Below are 15,417 nucleotides of genomic sequence, written 5' to 3' on the forward strand. Positions count from 1 at the left end.
GTTAATTTCAGTAGTTGTTTCTAAGACAGGTTTTGATGGTGAAATCAGGTAGATAGGTAGTACTGACATAGTTTTCACTGGAGAACAGGAGAAAAGGTGCGAGGTGAGGTTTGGAGAAGGTTAAGAAAACATTGGATAAACCAGGAGCATGATAAAGAATTTTGGCTTTTTACAATTTTATCTAAAGCCAACCCTGAGCTTATGTCTCTGATAAACATCACTCAAGAGAAAGGCATTTAAATACCTTGATGAATGTGAAATTGACTTTACTGATAAGTTAAACTGAGAAAATATCTTATCCTGAAGCAGTTAAAAGAAATTCTAATTTAGGACACTAAAAACAATGTGCTGTTGTTATCTGTAGTGATAAGTATAAGGGAAAAGGTATATAGGTACTCCATATTGTAACTATCTCAAGTTAGGCTGCTTATTAGTTGGTAACATATTTGAAATAATAATGACAGCAAGAACATATAAGACAACAAGCTATTTAGACTTCTGCAATATAAAGGCTCTTTTAAGAATTAAAATTTCTGTATCACTTAGAAGCCTACAGGAAACTTCATTGAAGTTGATTTTGGGTTTTATTTTGTTGTTGTTGTTACTATGGATTATAATAAGAACATTATTTTATAATTACATATGGTTCTTTATAATTGGGTATTTAAAGTACTAATATATTTTCCTTTGGACAGTGAAGATATCTTTCTTTTCTGGCAAAGGTGATCTGAGGCAAAAATAATGCTGTAATTATTGTAACAATGCATTACTCCTTTCCTAAATCACACATATTCATCTAATTCCTCTCATTGGCTTGGGAGCCCCCAGGACAATGGCAGCCCCTCACATGCAAGCCTGTCTGAAGATCCATCCTCACACATGTCTGGGTCATGAAGAGTTAGAACACAGATCTTCCTGGATACCAGCTAGCATCCGCCAGTTTTCTGGTTTCTTGTTATCTTGCTGCCAATGACAAAAATGACATCTCTTCCATAGATCCCAATGTAAGGCCTTGCTGGGCTGTTGATGCCTGCTCACAGTGTCTACCCTGAACCCTAAAGCTGCCTTTTCAAAGCATGTTAATTCCTGGGAGCAGAAGCCACTGAAGGCCACTAGCTGGTCCTTGCTCTCCCTTGTTTCTGCTGCCATCACTGGTTCCAATAAGTTTCCCCTTAAAGTTTTAAGGAGATTTTGCTGCAATAGGTCTTGTGGGTTTTGTTGGCCTTTCCATTTTAGTCCCTTTGTTCTAAAGGAGCAGAGTTGGAAGGTAATCTTCTCCCACCTAGAATTCTATCTCCATTGTCTCTGCATCAAAATTGTCTATCCGGAATTTAAGGATGAGAGGCCTGTCCTGGGTCTTTCACAGAAGTCAAATCCCAGTGCTGCTGCTAGAGTCAGGAGGAAAGAAACTGTAATACTACTTGTAGAAAGTATAGGTGTCTATTCAAGAACAAGGAGCATCCTCTGTTTCTCCATTCTAATGCTCATCGCTCTTTATGGTAATTATTTGCTTAATATCTGTTTTACTGTTGGACTGTAAGTGGTTTATATGAATGAACAATAGCAATAGCAACAAGAACAGCAGAGATAACTAGCATTTACATAGCATGTGTTCTACTGGGCACTGTCATTGTTGCATGTGTTGCATTATTAAGTCACTCAGTCTTTATATCATAACTCAATGAAGCAGATCTAATTATTATTCCCATTTTACGAATGACAGAACTGAGTCATAGAGAGATTCAATAACTTGGCCAAAGCCACACAGTTAGTCAATGGTAGAGCCAGGATTCTCATTTTCATCAAATGATAGTCAGTTTTTCAACTAAAACCTTAACCTTCTCAGGGCAAAGCCATATTATTGTTAGTGTCTTATCATTTCAAAGAATAACTGAGGAAAAATGTCTACACCTGGAGATCAATTAATTTAAAAATTGCTTTAATTTAAATATTGTTATTTATTTGTAACTTTTCATTCGCTATTGATTGACTGAATTAAATATATAAATGTTTAATTGTGTGTGTATATATAAAAACTTTCACATCCTACTTTGGTAGATGTAACCCAAGACCATCTCAAGTGGCCTCATGCTGCCAACGCCTCCCTATCATGGTCACAGTAGTAATTATTGCAGAGACTGTCTTATGAAGCATGCTTGTGGCCATTGTTTCGTTGTTACGCTACAGAATCATTGCTACATTTTCCAAAATTAATTCAGCAATCATTTGTCAAAAGCCCAATCGGCTAAAGGCACTGTTATCTGGTACTTCCTTGCACAAGGTGTCAGTTGCGATGCCAGAATCTGTGCAGTTGAAGCAAATACTCCCAAGCTCTGTGTGCTGTGTCGCCATTGTCAGGATGCAGGAAGCAAGCTCATCCTGCAGCTATTTCTTGGACAATTTGCCTCTAGTAGGTAAAAGGTTAAAAAATTTCTTCACATCTCAGTTGGAATGTATCTTTTTCTTTGATTTCCTCAGGTGTGAAATAATTTGCCACATGTCCCTATCTCCTAGTCTCTCTGCTGGGGTTCTGAACTCAGTCAGATAATATTTGTAAAGCATTTTGTTCTCAGAAGAAAGGTCACACTTAGAAGGGTAAACATTATCCACCTGACTGCATTAGGGGCAAATGTTGTTATTGGCCAAACTTTCCTCTGCCTTCACATGCTATGTGATAGCAATAAAGAGAAACTTACTTTTCATGTGCACAAAAGAATAGAGCAACTGTTGTGCCTGAGGGGGTCTTGGAAGGCATATGAAATAAAGCAGAAAGCGGTGGTTAGTCTTGCAAATCATTTGAATAAACATTAGACCACAATTCATGATAGTCCATAAACATGCTTTGGTCAAATGTGCTCCTAACTGTCCACATGCCACCTTTGCAAATATTTTTCCTTTTCTGCTCTCTCTAGAACTGAGGTTAAAAGAATCTATAAGACAACTTCCTGACAGCTCTTTGGATTTTAATGGTGTACAATTACAAGGCCAGTGTATCACTACATCATTATCTGCTTTTGAGAGTTCAACATTTTTTTTATTGTGAACTATATTTTGATAATCATTAGTGGAATAAATTCCTGAGATGCAGTGATAAATAAGACAATAAATCACTTTATTTATGAGATAAATAGATGTCAACTAAACAATTTAACAATTTCAATTATCTTAATAGCCAGCCAATATTAACTGTAGTAAAATAAATGATTTTTCAATTGGCTACTAATAGAAGTATAAAGTTATGCACAATGTTTGGTAGTGTTTTGTATATAAAATATGTTCATCAAATGTTAACTTCTTTAGTTTCTTCTCTAAAAAATTGGAATCATCACCATGCATTCTCTGAGTGCACTTTGTGTTTTTATCATTCTATTCCCAGTGTTCAACCAGAGTTTTTGGCAGCAGGTATGTGGTCCATAATATTTGCAGACTAAGTGAGCCTATCACAAAGTGGTAAACTGGCATTTGAAATTTTTTCTACCACAGTGTAGAGTAAGAATCTAATAAATAAGATACAACACAGGAAAGCAAATTATATTAACTTTTTTTTTAAGTTCTAAGGCATCTGTTATGTATATTTTGGCCATTGTTTATGTTTACAGTTGCTGATGGTTATTTTATCTCGTCTTAATGTTAAATGGCATAAATCTAAATTTTTTTAAAACGGTTGCCAGCAAAGACATATTTTTTACAGCTTTATTGAGGTATAATTCATATTACATACAATTCATCCATTCATAGTGTGCAATTCAATGGCTGTTAATGTGCTTATGAAATTGTGTAACTATCACCACAATCAGTTATAAAACATTGTCATCACATACTCTTTAGCCATCACCCTCAAGCCCTCCTGCCTGTCTCTCCTAGCTCTAACATTCATGAATCTACATTCTGTATCCAGAGATTTGCTTATTCTGGGCATTTCATGTAAATGAAGTCATGCAATAGGTGGGCTCTGTGCCTGACTTCTTCCACTTTAGAATAATATTTTCAAGGTTCATCCATGTGGTAGCATGTGTCATACTTCATTCCTTTCCATTGCTGAATAATATTCAATTGCATGAACATACCACATTTTGTTTATCCATTTATCAATTGATGGACATTTGGATTTTTCCACTTTTTATTGCTATTATGCATATTGCTTCTATGAACATTAGTATATAAGTGTTTTGTAGTCATATGCTTACATTTCTCACCTATGTTTGAAAAGGTATATTTGTAAATCCAAAAGCAAAACTAAACAAAACAAATCCCACGTCTTTTTCCACCAGAAGAAATGGTGGTAGAATTTTAGGTATCATGGAAAAAGCATTGACTAGCTATCTGCTAGGAGAGGGGAGCATCCTCCCAATTTTGGCACTATCAAGTCATATAGCCTTGAGCTAAGAACTTCAGTTCTGTTTTCTTGTACATACGGTGGTTTTGCCCCTGTTTCAATGGTCAGCTTTCAATACAAGCATTGAAAGTATGCAATACAATCATGGCCCAGAGTTAGTTTTTGTTAAAATTTAACCCTAAATCTAAGAGTATTCCATCAGCTAGGTCGAGAAAACTGAAAAAGAATTTAAAAAAATGTGAAGATCATCATAAAAAATAAAAATAATCTCTCAGTTTTCTCTAGAAATAATTAAAAGTTATATTAGAAAAAAGAAAAAATATGTTCTTCTCATCTTTATAAAAAACTGGTGACTACAAAAAGAACTATGTAAGTATCTATGCATACAAAACATAGGTTGGATTGTTGAACTGACTCTTACTTTCTAAGAAATACAGATAGAAATTGGATTTGCAAGCCTATATTTTTTAATATGAGGAAAACCTTCAGAAAATAAATAATATTTCATGAATACAGTGGAACATGGAATAACAATCTTTAAGAGGGAAGGTACAATTTCTTAGAGGTCTAAGATATGAAAGGGAACAAAATACATTCTCATTGCAATTTAGAGTAGGAACTTGCTTAAATATTCATTCAACCTAATTAACATCCTCCTGGTTCAATCCTAGAAGTTTTGGGCAAGGAGAGTTAAAAGAGAGTCACACAGGAGAGAGGTCTAACTAAGCAAGGCTTTGGGCTTGGAAACTCATTTAGGCCAAAGCAACAAAGCTTCAGAGTTGCCAGGACAGGATGCTACTTCAGACTTTAGTCTAGACTGGAGTGCAAAGTATTCTTTGGCTTTATGTAATTTTCTTATGAATGCTATAATTCCCAATAAAAATCTTAATACTTCATGTAAGAAAGCACAGGTGCCATCATATATAGGCAACACATATTCCCAGTTACCGTTTCCTCTACAGAGTTGTTCATCCTAAAGCCTCTATGATTTACTATGTAGAACCATCCAAAATTGTGTTCTGCTTAACATTCATTCCACAGGTTAAATCTAATTCCTGGGAAAATAAATGTAAAGGTTTACTTTACTGCAGGTCCTTGAGACATTTTTTTTTATTAGTCAGACTATATATATATATGTGTGTGTGTACACACACACACACACACACACACATATTTATTTATTTGTTGTTGTTCAAATACATTTGTCTCTGTCTTCCCACCACCACTTTCCCCTGCTCCCCTCCCCCAACTCCTTCCCTCAATCCTTCTCTGCTTGTGGCTTTGTCCATGAGTCCTTGATATACGGTCCTTGACTTGACCCTTGCCTTCCCTTTCCCTGCCCCCCTCTCCCTCCTTCCCTCTTGACTCTGTTGGTTTCTTTTTTTCTTTCAATGTTGCTGGTCATATTTTCCTTGTATCTTTGTTTTGTTGTTTAGTTTCCACTTATAGGTGATATCATATGGTATTTGTCTTTTGCCCCCTGGCTTATTTCGTTTAGCATAATGCTCTCTAGTTCCATCCATGCTGTCGTGAATATTTTGAATATGCTATGTTGATTGTAAATTAATTACTGATGTCTGGCATGTACACCATTCCAATCTATGACAGTGGAGAAATACCCTGGCCCCCATCTCCTCTTCACTTCCCTTTTTAGAGTTTGTATGGTTCTATGGCACATGTGGGACACACTGAAGAAGCATAATGACAGTGTTTTTTAAATTTATTTTTAATTTTTTAATTGTATGTTTTCCATTACCATTTATTCCTCCTATATCCTCTTCTACCTCCCAGCCACTGCTTTCTTTTAATTTTTAAAACTATTTTTAAAGTTTTACTTATTTACTAGAGAGAGAGGAAAGGAGGGAGAAAGAGAGGAAGAGAAACATGGATGTACTGACTCGGTCGCCTCTCACATATCCTCAACCAGGGACCTGGTCCACAACCCGGGTATGTGCCCTGACAGAGAACTGAACTGGTGATGTTTCAGGTTGCAGGCCTACACTCAACCCACTGTACCACACCAGCCAGGTCCCACTCAGTGCTTTTTGACAACCTAGAGCAACTTTAGAGATCATCTGCAGAGGGCTAGTGCACAATGGTAACAGAAGGGTCATCCAGTCATTTAATAACAAAAAGTTACAAAATAATCCTAAACCTCTTTAATCTTTACAAAACATCTCTCTTTCACGCACACAGGCACACACAATCACAAATATAAAATTTAAATAATCTGTTGTAATGAACTGAAAAAAATAAACCTGGAAATAACCATGAGTATCTGACATTTTTAAATTAAATTTATTGGGATGACAATGGTTAATAAAATTATATAGGTTTCAAGCATACAGTTCTAAAATGCATCATCTGTATAGTGCATTGAGTGCTCACCATCCAAGGTCAAATTCTTCCGTCATCATATATTTGACCACCTTTACCCTCCCCATCTTATTACTCTCCCCATCTCCTTCCTCTTTGGAAACCAGCATACTGTTGTTGGGGTCTATGAGTTTTTGTTTGTTTTTCTTATTTGTTCATTTATTACTTTCAGTTTTATACCCCACATATGAGTGAAATCATATGGTTCTTAACTTATTCTTTCTGACTTATTTCACTTAGTATGATATTCCCAGGATCCATCCCTGTTGTCACAAATGGCAGTATTTCATCTCTTCTTATGGCTGAGTAGTGTTCCATTGTATATATGTGCCACATCTTCTATATCTAATTATCTAACAAAAGACACTTCAGTTGTTTGCATTGGTGATATTTTTTTATATGTTAGAAGATAAAAATGAATGTAACTCTGAAATGCAATTAATGTGGTCAACATTCACATTTAACATTCACAATTTGATTTAATTGAGAATTATATCTTCATTTTTTGTTATTTAGGAAGAAAACCCAGCAATCTCCTGCTTCTCCCCAGAGGCAATCAGTGTCAACTTTTTTGAGATTCCCTTGATACTTTTGGTTGATCTCTGCTAAATAAAGTATATTTCTTACATGATAGATGAAGAATTTTAATTATCTTTTGTTTCTTTTCTGCTCCTTTCGTCTGCACAATAGAATTCTATCACATTTTTAGTTCAGTCTCTAAAATTGAATTCAATCTGAAAAATTGAAAAATTATTTTGACTACCTTTGTAAGCATCCTCTAAGATGGCTTGCAGTTATCCCCACCTCCTGGTATTCATGGCCTTGTAAAATCCCCTCTCCTTGAGTAACTTGCTTTTAACCAATAGAATATGGCAATGTAAAATAGATGGCATATCTGGGATTAAGTTACACAAGATTGTCATTCTGTCTTATATTGCTTTCTTGGCTTTGATGAAGCAAACTACCATGTTGGAGAGGACCATACAGGAAGAAAATGACGGTGACCTTGGATCAACAGCAAATGAGGAACTGGGACATTTTGTAACAGCTTGTGGGAAACCAAATACTTTCAACAATCATTGAGTGAGTGTGGAAGCAGATCCTTTTCCAGTCAAATTTTCAGATAAGACCATAGACCCTGGGCTAACCCTTTGAAGCCTGGTGAGAGACTATGAAACAAAACAGCCAGCTAAGCCATGCCCAAATTCCCAAACCATAGAATGCGTTGCTAAGTTTGGGGTAGTTTGTTATATATCAACAGATAACTAATAGACTATATCAATATTGTTTACTCTTTATTGTTTTTTAAACTTATAAATTGTTTATTTCTTGAATTTTCCACTTAATGTATTTTATTATTGTTTATTCTATTATAGTTGGCCCAATTTCCCCCTCTTTGCCTCCCCCTACCCAGCCTACCTCCTGCTCCTAGGTCAGTTCCCACACTGTTGTTCACATCTATGGGCCATTTATACATGTTCTTTGACTAATCTCTTCCGCTTCTTTCTACCATTCCCCCACACCCCTCTGGCAACTGTCATTCTGTTCCATGTTTCCATGTCTCTGGTTCTATTTTCCTTGTTGGTTCCTTTTTTTCATTAGATTCCTCTTATAGGTGAGATCATATGATATTTGTCTTTCACCAACTGGTTTATTTAAATTAGCATAATAGTCCCCACTTCCAACAATGATGTTGCAAAAGGTAGGGATTCCTTCTTTCTTTCTGCTGTATAGTATTCCATTGTGTAAATGTACCACAGCTTTTAATCCACTCATCTACTGATAGGAACTTAGGTGATTCCACCACTTGGCTATTGCAAATAGCACTGCTATGAACACAGGGGTGCATAAATTCTTTTGAATTGGCGTTGCAGGATTCTTAGAGTATATTCCCAAGAGTGGAATTTCTGGGTCAAAAGGTAGTTCCATTTTTAATTTTCTGAGGAAATTCCATACTGTTTCCCACAATGGCTGCACCAGTCTTGCCTTCCCATCAACAGTGCACTAGGGTTCACTTTTCTCCACATACTCACCAGCCATTATTGTGTGCTGATTTATTAATATAGCCATTCTGAATGGTGTGATGTGGTATCTCATTGTGGTTTTAATTTGCATCTCTCTAATGGGTAGTGATGTTAAGCATTTTTTCACATATCTGTGGGCTATCTGTATGTCCTCCTTGGAGAAATGTCTATTCAGGTCCTTTGCCCATTTTTCAATCATATTGTCTGTCTTTCCGACATTGAGTCATATGAGTTTTTATATATTTTGGAGATTAAATCCTTGTCGAGTGTATCACTGGCAAATATGCACTCTCATATAACAGGTTCCTTTTTCATTTTGATGATGGCTCCTTTAGCCATGCAGAAGCTTTTTAGTTTGATGTAATCTCATTTGTTTATTTTTTTCCCTTGATTTTCCTTGCTCTAGGTGATATATAAGCAAAAATATTGGTATGTAGGATATCTGAAATTTTCCTGCCTATGTTTTCCTCTAGAATTTTTATGGTGTCAAAATTTATATTTAAGTCTTTTACCCATTTTGAGTTTATTCTGGTGTATGGTGTAAGTTGGTGGTCTAGTTTCTTTTTTTTTGCATGTACCAGTACAGTTCTCCTAACACCATTTATTGAAGAGGCTATTGGTGCTCCATTGTATGTGTCTGCCCCCTTTGTCAAATATTAATTGACCATAGAGACATGGGTTTATTTCTGGGCTCTCCATTCTGTTCCACTGATCTATGTGTCTGTTCTTTTGCCAGTACCAGACTGTTCTGATTACAGTGACCTTGTAGTATAGTTTGATGTCAAGTATTGTGACCCCTCCTTCTTTGTTCTTCTTTCCCAAGATTGCTGTGGCTATTCAGGGTCTTTTTTGGTTCCATATAAGTTTTTGGACTATTTGTTCTAGATCTGTGAAATATTCCATTGTTATGTTAATAAGAATTGCATTGAATCTATAGATTGCTTTGGGTAGTGTGGACATTTTAGTGATGTTAATTTTTCCAATCCATGAACACAATATATGTTTCCATTTATTTGTATCTCCCTCAATTTCTTTCTTGAGTGTTCTATAGTTTTCCCAGTAGAGGTCTTTAACTTCCATGGTTAAATTTAGTCCTAGGTACTTTATTTTTCTTGTTGCTATAGTAAATGGGATTTTTTTTTCTTAGTTTCTGTATGCGATAGTTCATTGGTGTTGCACAAAAATGCCATTGATTTCTTAATATTGACTTTGGATCCTGCCATTTTGCCAAATTCACTTATTAGGTCAAATAGTTATTGGTGAAGACTACAGGGTTCTCTATGTACAATATTATGTCATTTGCAATTTGGATACCTTTTATTTCTTTTTCTTGTCTGATCACTGTGGCTAGAACTTCCAAAACTATATTGAATAAAAGTGGTGAACATGGACACAGTTGTCTTGTTCTTGATCTTAAGAGAAAAGCTTTTAGTTTTTTCCCATTGATTATGATGTTGGCAGTAGTTTTCTTGTATGTGGCCATTATTATATTGAGGTATACTGCCTCTATTCCCACTTTGATGAGTGTTTTTATCATAAATGGTTGCTGAATTTTATCCAATGCTTTTTCAGATCTATTGATATGATTATATAGTTTTGGCATTCATTTTATTTATGTGGTGTATTATGTTAATTGATCTACAGATATTGTACCTTCCTTGCATCCCTGGGATAAATCCCACTTGATCATGATGTATGATGATATTTTTAATGAATTGCTGGATCCAGATTGGCCACTATTTGGTTGAGGATTTTAGCATGTATGTTCATCAGAGATATTGGCCTGTAATTTACTTTGCTGTGTCTTTACCTGGTTTTGGAATTAAGATAATACTGGCCTTGTAAAAAGAATTCAGGAGTCTTCACACTTAAAATTTTTGGAATAGTTTGCTAAAGATAGGAGTTAGCTTTTAACTTTTTGGTAGAATTTGCCTATGAAGCATCTGGTCCAAGGTTTTTGTGTGTCAGGTGTTTTCCGACTACTGCTTCAATTTTGCTATATGTTATTGGTCTAGTCAGGATTTCTGCTTTTTCTTAACTCAGTTTTGGAAGATTGAATGTTTCTACAAATTTATCCATTTCACCTAGTTTGTCTATCTTGGTGGCATATAGCTGTTCATAGTGATTTCTTACAATCCTTTGTATTTCTGTGGTATTGATTGATACTTCTCTTTTGTGTCTGATTTTATTTATTTGGGTCTTCTCTCTTTTTTTATTGATGAGTCTGGTTAAAAGTTTGTCAATTTTTTTTATCTTTTCAAAGAAGAAGTTCCCGAATTAATTGGTTCTTTGGATTGTTTTATAGTTTCTATGTCATTTAATTCTTCTCTGATCTTATTTCCTTCTTCTTCTCGCTCTGCATTTCATTTGTTGTTGTTCCTCTAGTTCTTTTAGATATAGGGTTAGGTTGTTTATTTGAGATTTTTCTATCTTCTTTAGGTAGACTTGTACTGCTATGAACTTCCCTCTCAGGACTGCCTCTGCTGTGTCCCATAGGTTCTGGGTTGTAGTGTGTTCATTTACACTTGTTTCCAGATACTTTTTGATTTCTACCTTGATTTCATTGTTAACCCATTCATTACTTGATAACATATTACTCAGTCTCCATATATTTGAAAGTTTTTGTGTTTTTTCCTTGAGGTTGGTTTCTAACTTCAATCTATTGTGATCTGTTGTGATCCGCTTGATATGATTTCAATATTCTTGAATTTGTTGAGGTTTGTTTTGTGTCCTGCCATGTGGTCTATCTTTGAAAATGATCCATATGCATTTGAAAAGAATGTGTTTTTTGTTTCTTTGGGGTGAAATGCTCTGTAAATATCAATTAAGTCCATTTGATCTAGAGTGTTGTTCAATGCCACATATACTTGTTGATTCTTTTGTCTGGATGACCTATCCATTGTTGACATTAGAGTATTAAAATCCCCTATGATGACTGCGTTGTTGCCAATCTCTTTCTTAAAGTCTTCCAAGATTTTCCTTATATTTAGTTGCCTCTATGTTGGATGCATTTATGTATACAAGGGTTATATCCTCTTGTTGGACTGCTCCCTTAGGTATTATGTAGTCCCCTTCTTTGTTTCTTGTATGGCCTTTTGGTTTGAAGTCTGTTTTGTCTGATGTAAGTATTGCTACCCCAGCTTTTTTTCATGCCCATTTGCTTGGAATATTTTTTTCCATCTCTTCACTTTCATTCTGTCTAGATCTTTTGTTCTGAGTTGGGTCTCTTCTACACAGCATATATGCAGGAGGAGGGGATTTCTTGTCCTTTCAGATATTCTATGTATTTTGACTGAGCAATTAATCCATTTACATTGAAGGCTATTATTGATAGATATTTATTCAATGTCAATTTTTCCTTTGTACCTATACTCCTCTCTCTCTCACTCCATTTCTTCATATTCTTAAAAAAGTCCTTTAGTATCTTTTGCAATGCTGGTTTGGTGGAAATGTACTCTTTTAGCTTTTTTTTTTTCTGGGAAGCTCCTCATTTCACCTTCCATTTTAAATGAGAGACTTGCAGGGTGAGTAGTTTGGGTTGCAGGTCTTTGCTTTTCATTACTTGGAATATTTTTTCCATTCCATTCTGCCTTGTAATGTTTTTCTTAAGAAATCAGCGACTAGCATTATCGGAGCTCCCTTGTATATTACTAGCTGCTTCTCCCTTGCTGACTTTAAGATTCTCTCTTTGTCTTTAAGTTTTGCCATTTTACTTATGATGTGTCTTAGAGTGGGCCTCTTTGGGTTCATCTTACTTGGGACCCTCTTTGCTTCCTGAACTTGTGTGACATTTTCCCTCACCAAGTTAGAGAAGTTTTCTGTCCTTATTTTTTTGATCAGGTTTTCTACCCCTTGATATTTTTCCTCTCCTTCTGGTACCTCTATCATGCAAATATTGTTATGTTTCATGTTGTCCTGCTGCTCCCTTAAATTATCTTTATTATTTTTGAGTCTTTTTTCATTTTGTTGTTGTGACTGAGTGTTTTTTCTACCTTTATTCAAACTCACTGATTCGATCTTCTGCTTCATCTTGCCTGCTTTTAATTCCTTCTAGTGTATTCTTCATTTCCTCCTGATTCTTATTCATAGTTTCTATGTCCTTTTTTCATGCTGATATAGTTCCCACTGAGTTCCTTGTAGCTCCCATAAATACTATTAATTTCAGAAAGACTAAAAAGTTATACAAAAAATATAGATTTAATCGTTGAACAATGTAGGGGTCAGGGTGCCTACCCCCGACAGTGTCAAAAATCCAAGTATAACCTTAGTAGGCACTCCACATATGTGAGTTCTTACTGAGTTCCTTTAGCTTCCTTATAACATTACTTTGAAGTCTAATTCTGATAAATTGCTTGCCTCAATTTCATTTAACGCTTTTTCTGGGGATTCCTCCTTTCCTTTTGATTGGGAGTTATTTATTTGTGTCCCCATTTTAGGTGACTCTTTGTGTTTGTTTCTGAATATTAGATTGAACTGCTTCGACTCCCTATTTTTGTGGGGTGGCCTTCCCTGTATGGGGTGGCCTTCTCAGTGGTGAAATCTCCTTGATTTCCTGAGCTGGATGCCCAAGGGATGCCCTTTATGTGGTTTTTGTGGGCTCACTTATTGTCATTGGGTTTTGGTTATTGTTGGCTCATTCACTGGTGGGTTCTCCCCTCCAACTTGGGATCTGAGAGTCACAACCCCACCACCTCTTGTATGTTGTTGCATAGGTGCTGCCAGAACAAAACAAAATGACTCAGCAAACAAAACTCACACCAGCAAAAACACCCTCCAACCACAACTGCAATATCAACAACAGATGAGCAAAGATTAACATAGGTGGAAAAAGAATTGGAATATTATAAGAAAGAAAAAAATGTATATAAAATAACTCATAGAAAGAAAAATGATTTTGATAGGGTAGAGAGAAGAGAAATAATAAGAGAAGGAAATAGAAACAAGGCAAAGAAAGTGAGACAATAAAATTTACAACATAAGTAAAAAAGGGAGAAAATAAGGCAAAATGGAGTAAGAAAAAGGGAGAGTATAATATGAGGTTTGAAATAAAATAACAAAATAATGAAAAAATAGGAACAGAATGTAAGAAAAACAATCACTGAAGCATTAGCCATGACAAATGAGCAAAGATTAATAAATGTGGAAAGAGAATAAGTATGTGATAAGAAAGAAAAAAGAAAAAAGATTATGAGATATCTAAAGGAAAGAAAAATGATTTTGAGAGACTAGAGAGAGGAGAAGTAATAACTGTAAAGGTTAGAAACCAGGCTAGGAAGAGGAAAAAATAAAATTTTAAATGAAAATAAGAAAGGGCAGGGGGAAGGCAAAATGGAATAAGATCCTGTTGATAAGGATAGGCTAGTTCCAGTTTGGAAGAATGAATGAATTTAAATTTTGCAGTAGAGAAAAATAATGTGTACAATAATTCATGGGGAAATTACCTCTTCAAAATTTAGAGTGAAATTATGAAAAGTAGAAAATTTTTTCCTATCATGTCTCAAGACAGAAAGTCCTCTGCAGTCTGGCCTGCACCTCTGAGATAACAGCTTTCCACCTGGTCAGGAGATAGAAAATATTTAATATTATTAGCTGGATGATAACTTGGCTTCTACCAGCTTTCACCTTCCTGAGTACTGATAAAGGTAAAAATAATATAGCTTTTGTCTGTTGTTTTATTCCAGACAATGACAGTCTGAGTTTACAAAGCTTAGATTATAGCAGTGAGTTTCTGGATTAGTGGCACATTTTCAGGTGTTGGTCCCAGGAGAAATTCATTATAATGAATTAGGTCAAATGAAGATTAATAGATAAGAAAAAGCAGGTGTGTATGGTTCTCAATCATGGCCCTCCTAGAAAAGTCCATTTGAATCAAGAGCACAAAGTATGAGGAAAATTCCATTATGGTAAAGGCATGTTGGATGAAGCAGCTTTATACTTGAAATGTAACCAGCTGTTTCTTGAAAGTAAGAAGTCTGGCACATTTTTCCTACAGCTAAGAATTTCTATGACCTGACATAACTGTATCAACCAGCTTAGGCTAAGCCTTACTATGATAACAAATGACCCCTCTACTTAAAGGCTTATAGGTACAAAAGTTTTTTGGTCAAATTCATGTCTGTTATAATCCCTTCCTCCTGGAGGAGTGGCCTCAACTTGGGACCCACTGATTGCAGCAGAGAGGCACAGGAGCCGGCGGAACTACACTGGCTCTTAAAAGTTCTGCTCAGAGCATCATTTCTGCTCACATTCTACAAGCTAAAGCAAGACACACAGCCAAGTCTCATGTCAACGATATTGGGAAGCTTAATTCTCCCAAAGGATGGTCAAGGGCTATCTGAAAACAAAACTCACACACACCAACCAACCACACCAACTCAACCTGTAATTGGCCAGGTATGTCAATCAATGCTCTTTTGAGGAGCCTGAGTTCTGAGTAAGACTAGACTACTGAGTCTAGTTTCATTTCAAGGATGGTAAACATGACGAGATGGAAAGAGTTTGAAATTTCTTTTACATGGTTTAATTCAAAACAGCGAATAAATGCAAAAGACATATAGGAGATGAAGATGCAAATGGCTTTTCTTTATCTCCATCCTGAGTTTAGAGGCCTCAGGAACTTGTATGGAATGCCTCACTTTTAGGCCAGAGGAATGGGGATTGGTGATTTTGCTGACTTTTATA

Source organism: Pteronotus mesoamericanus, unplaced genomic scaffold, assembly GCF_021234165.1.
Source record: "Pteronotus mesoamericanus isolate MK-2021 breed Mesoamerican mustached bat unplaced genomic scaffold, CSHL_Meso_final scaffold_31, whole genome shotgun sequence".
NCBI classification, from domain to species: Eukaryota; Metazoa; Chordata; class Mammalia; order Chiroptera; family Mormoopidae; genus Pteronotus; species Pteronotus mesoamericanus.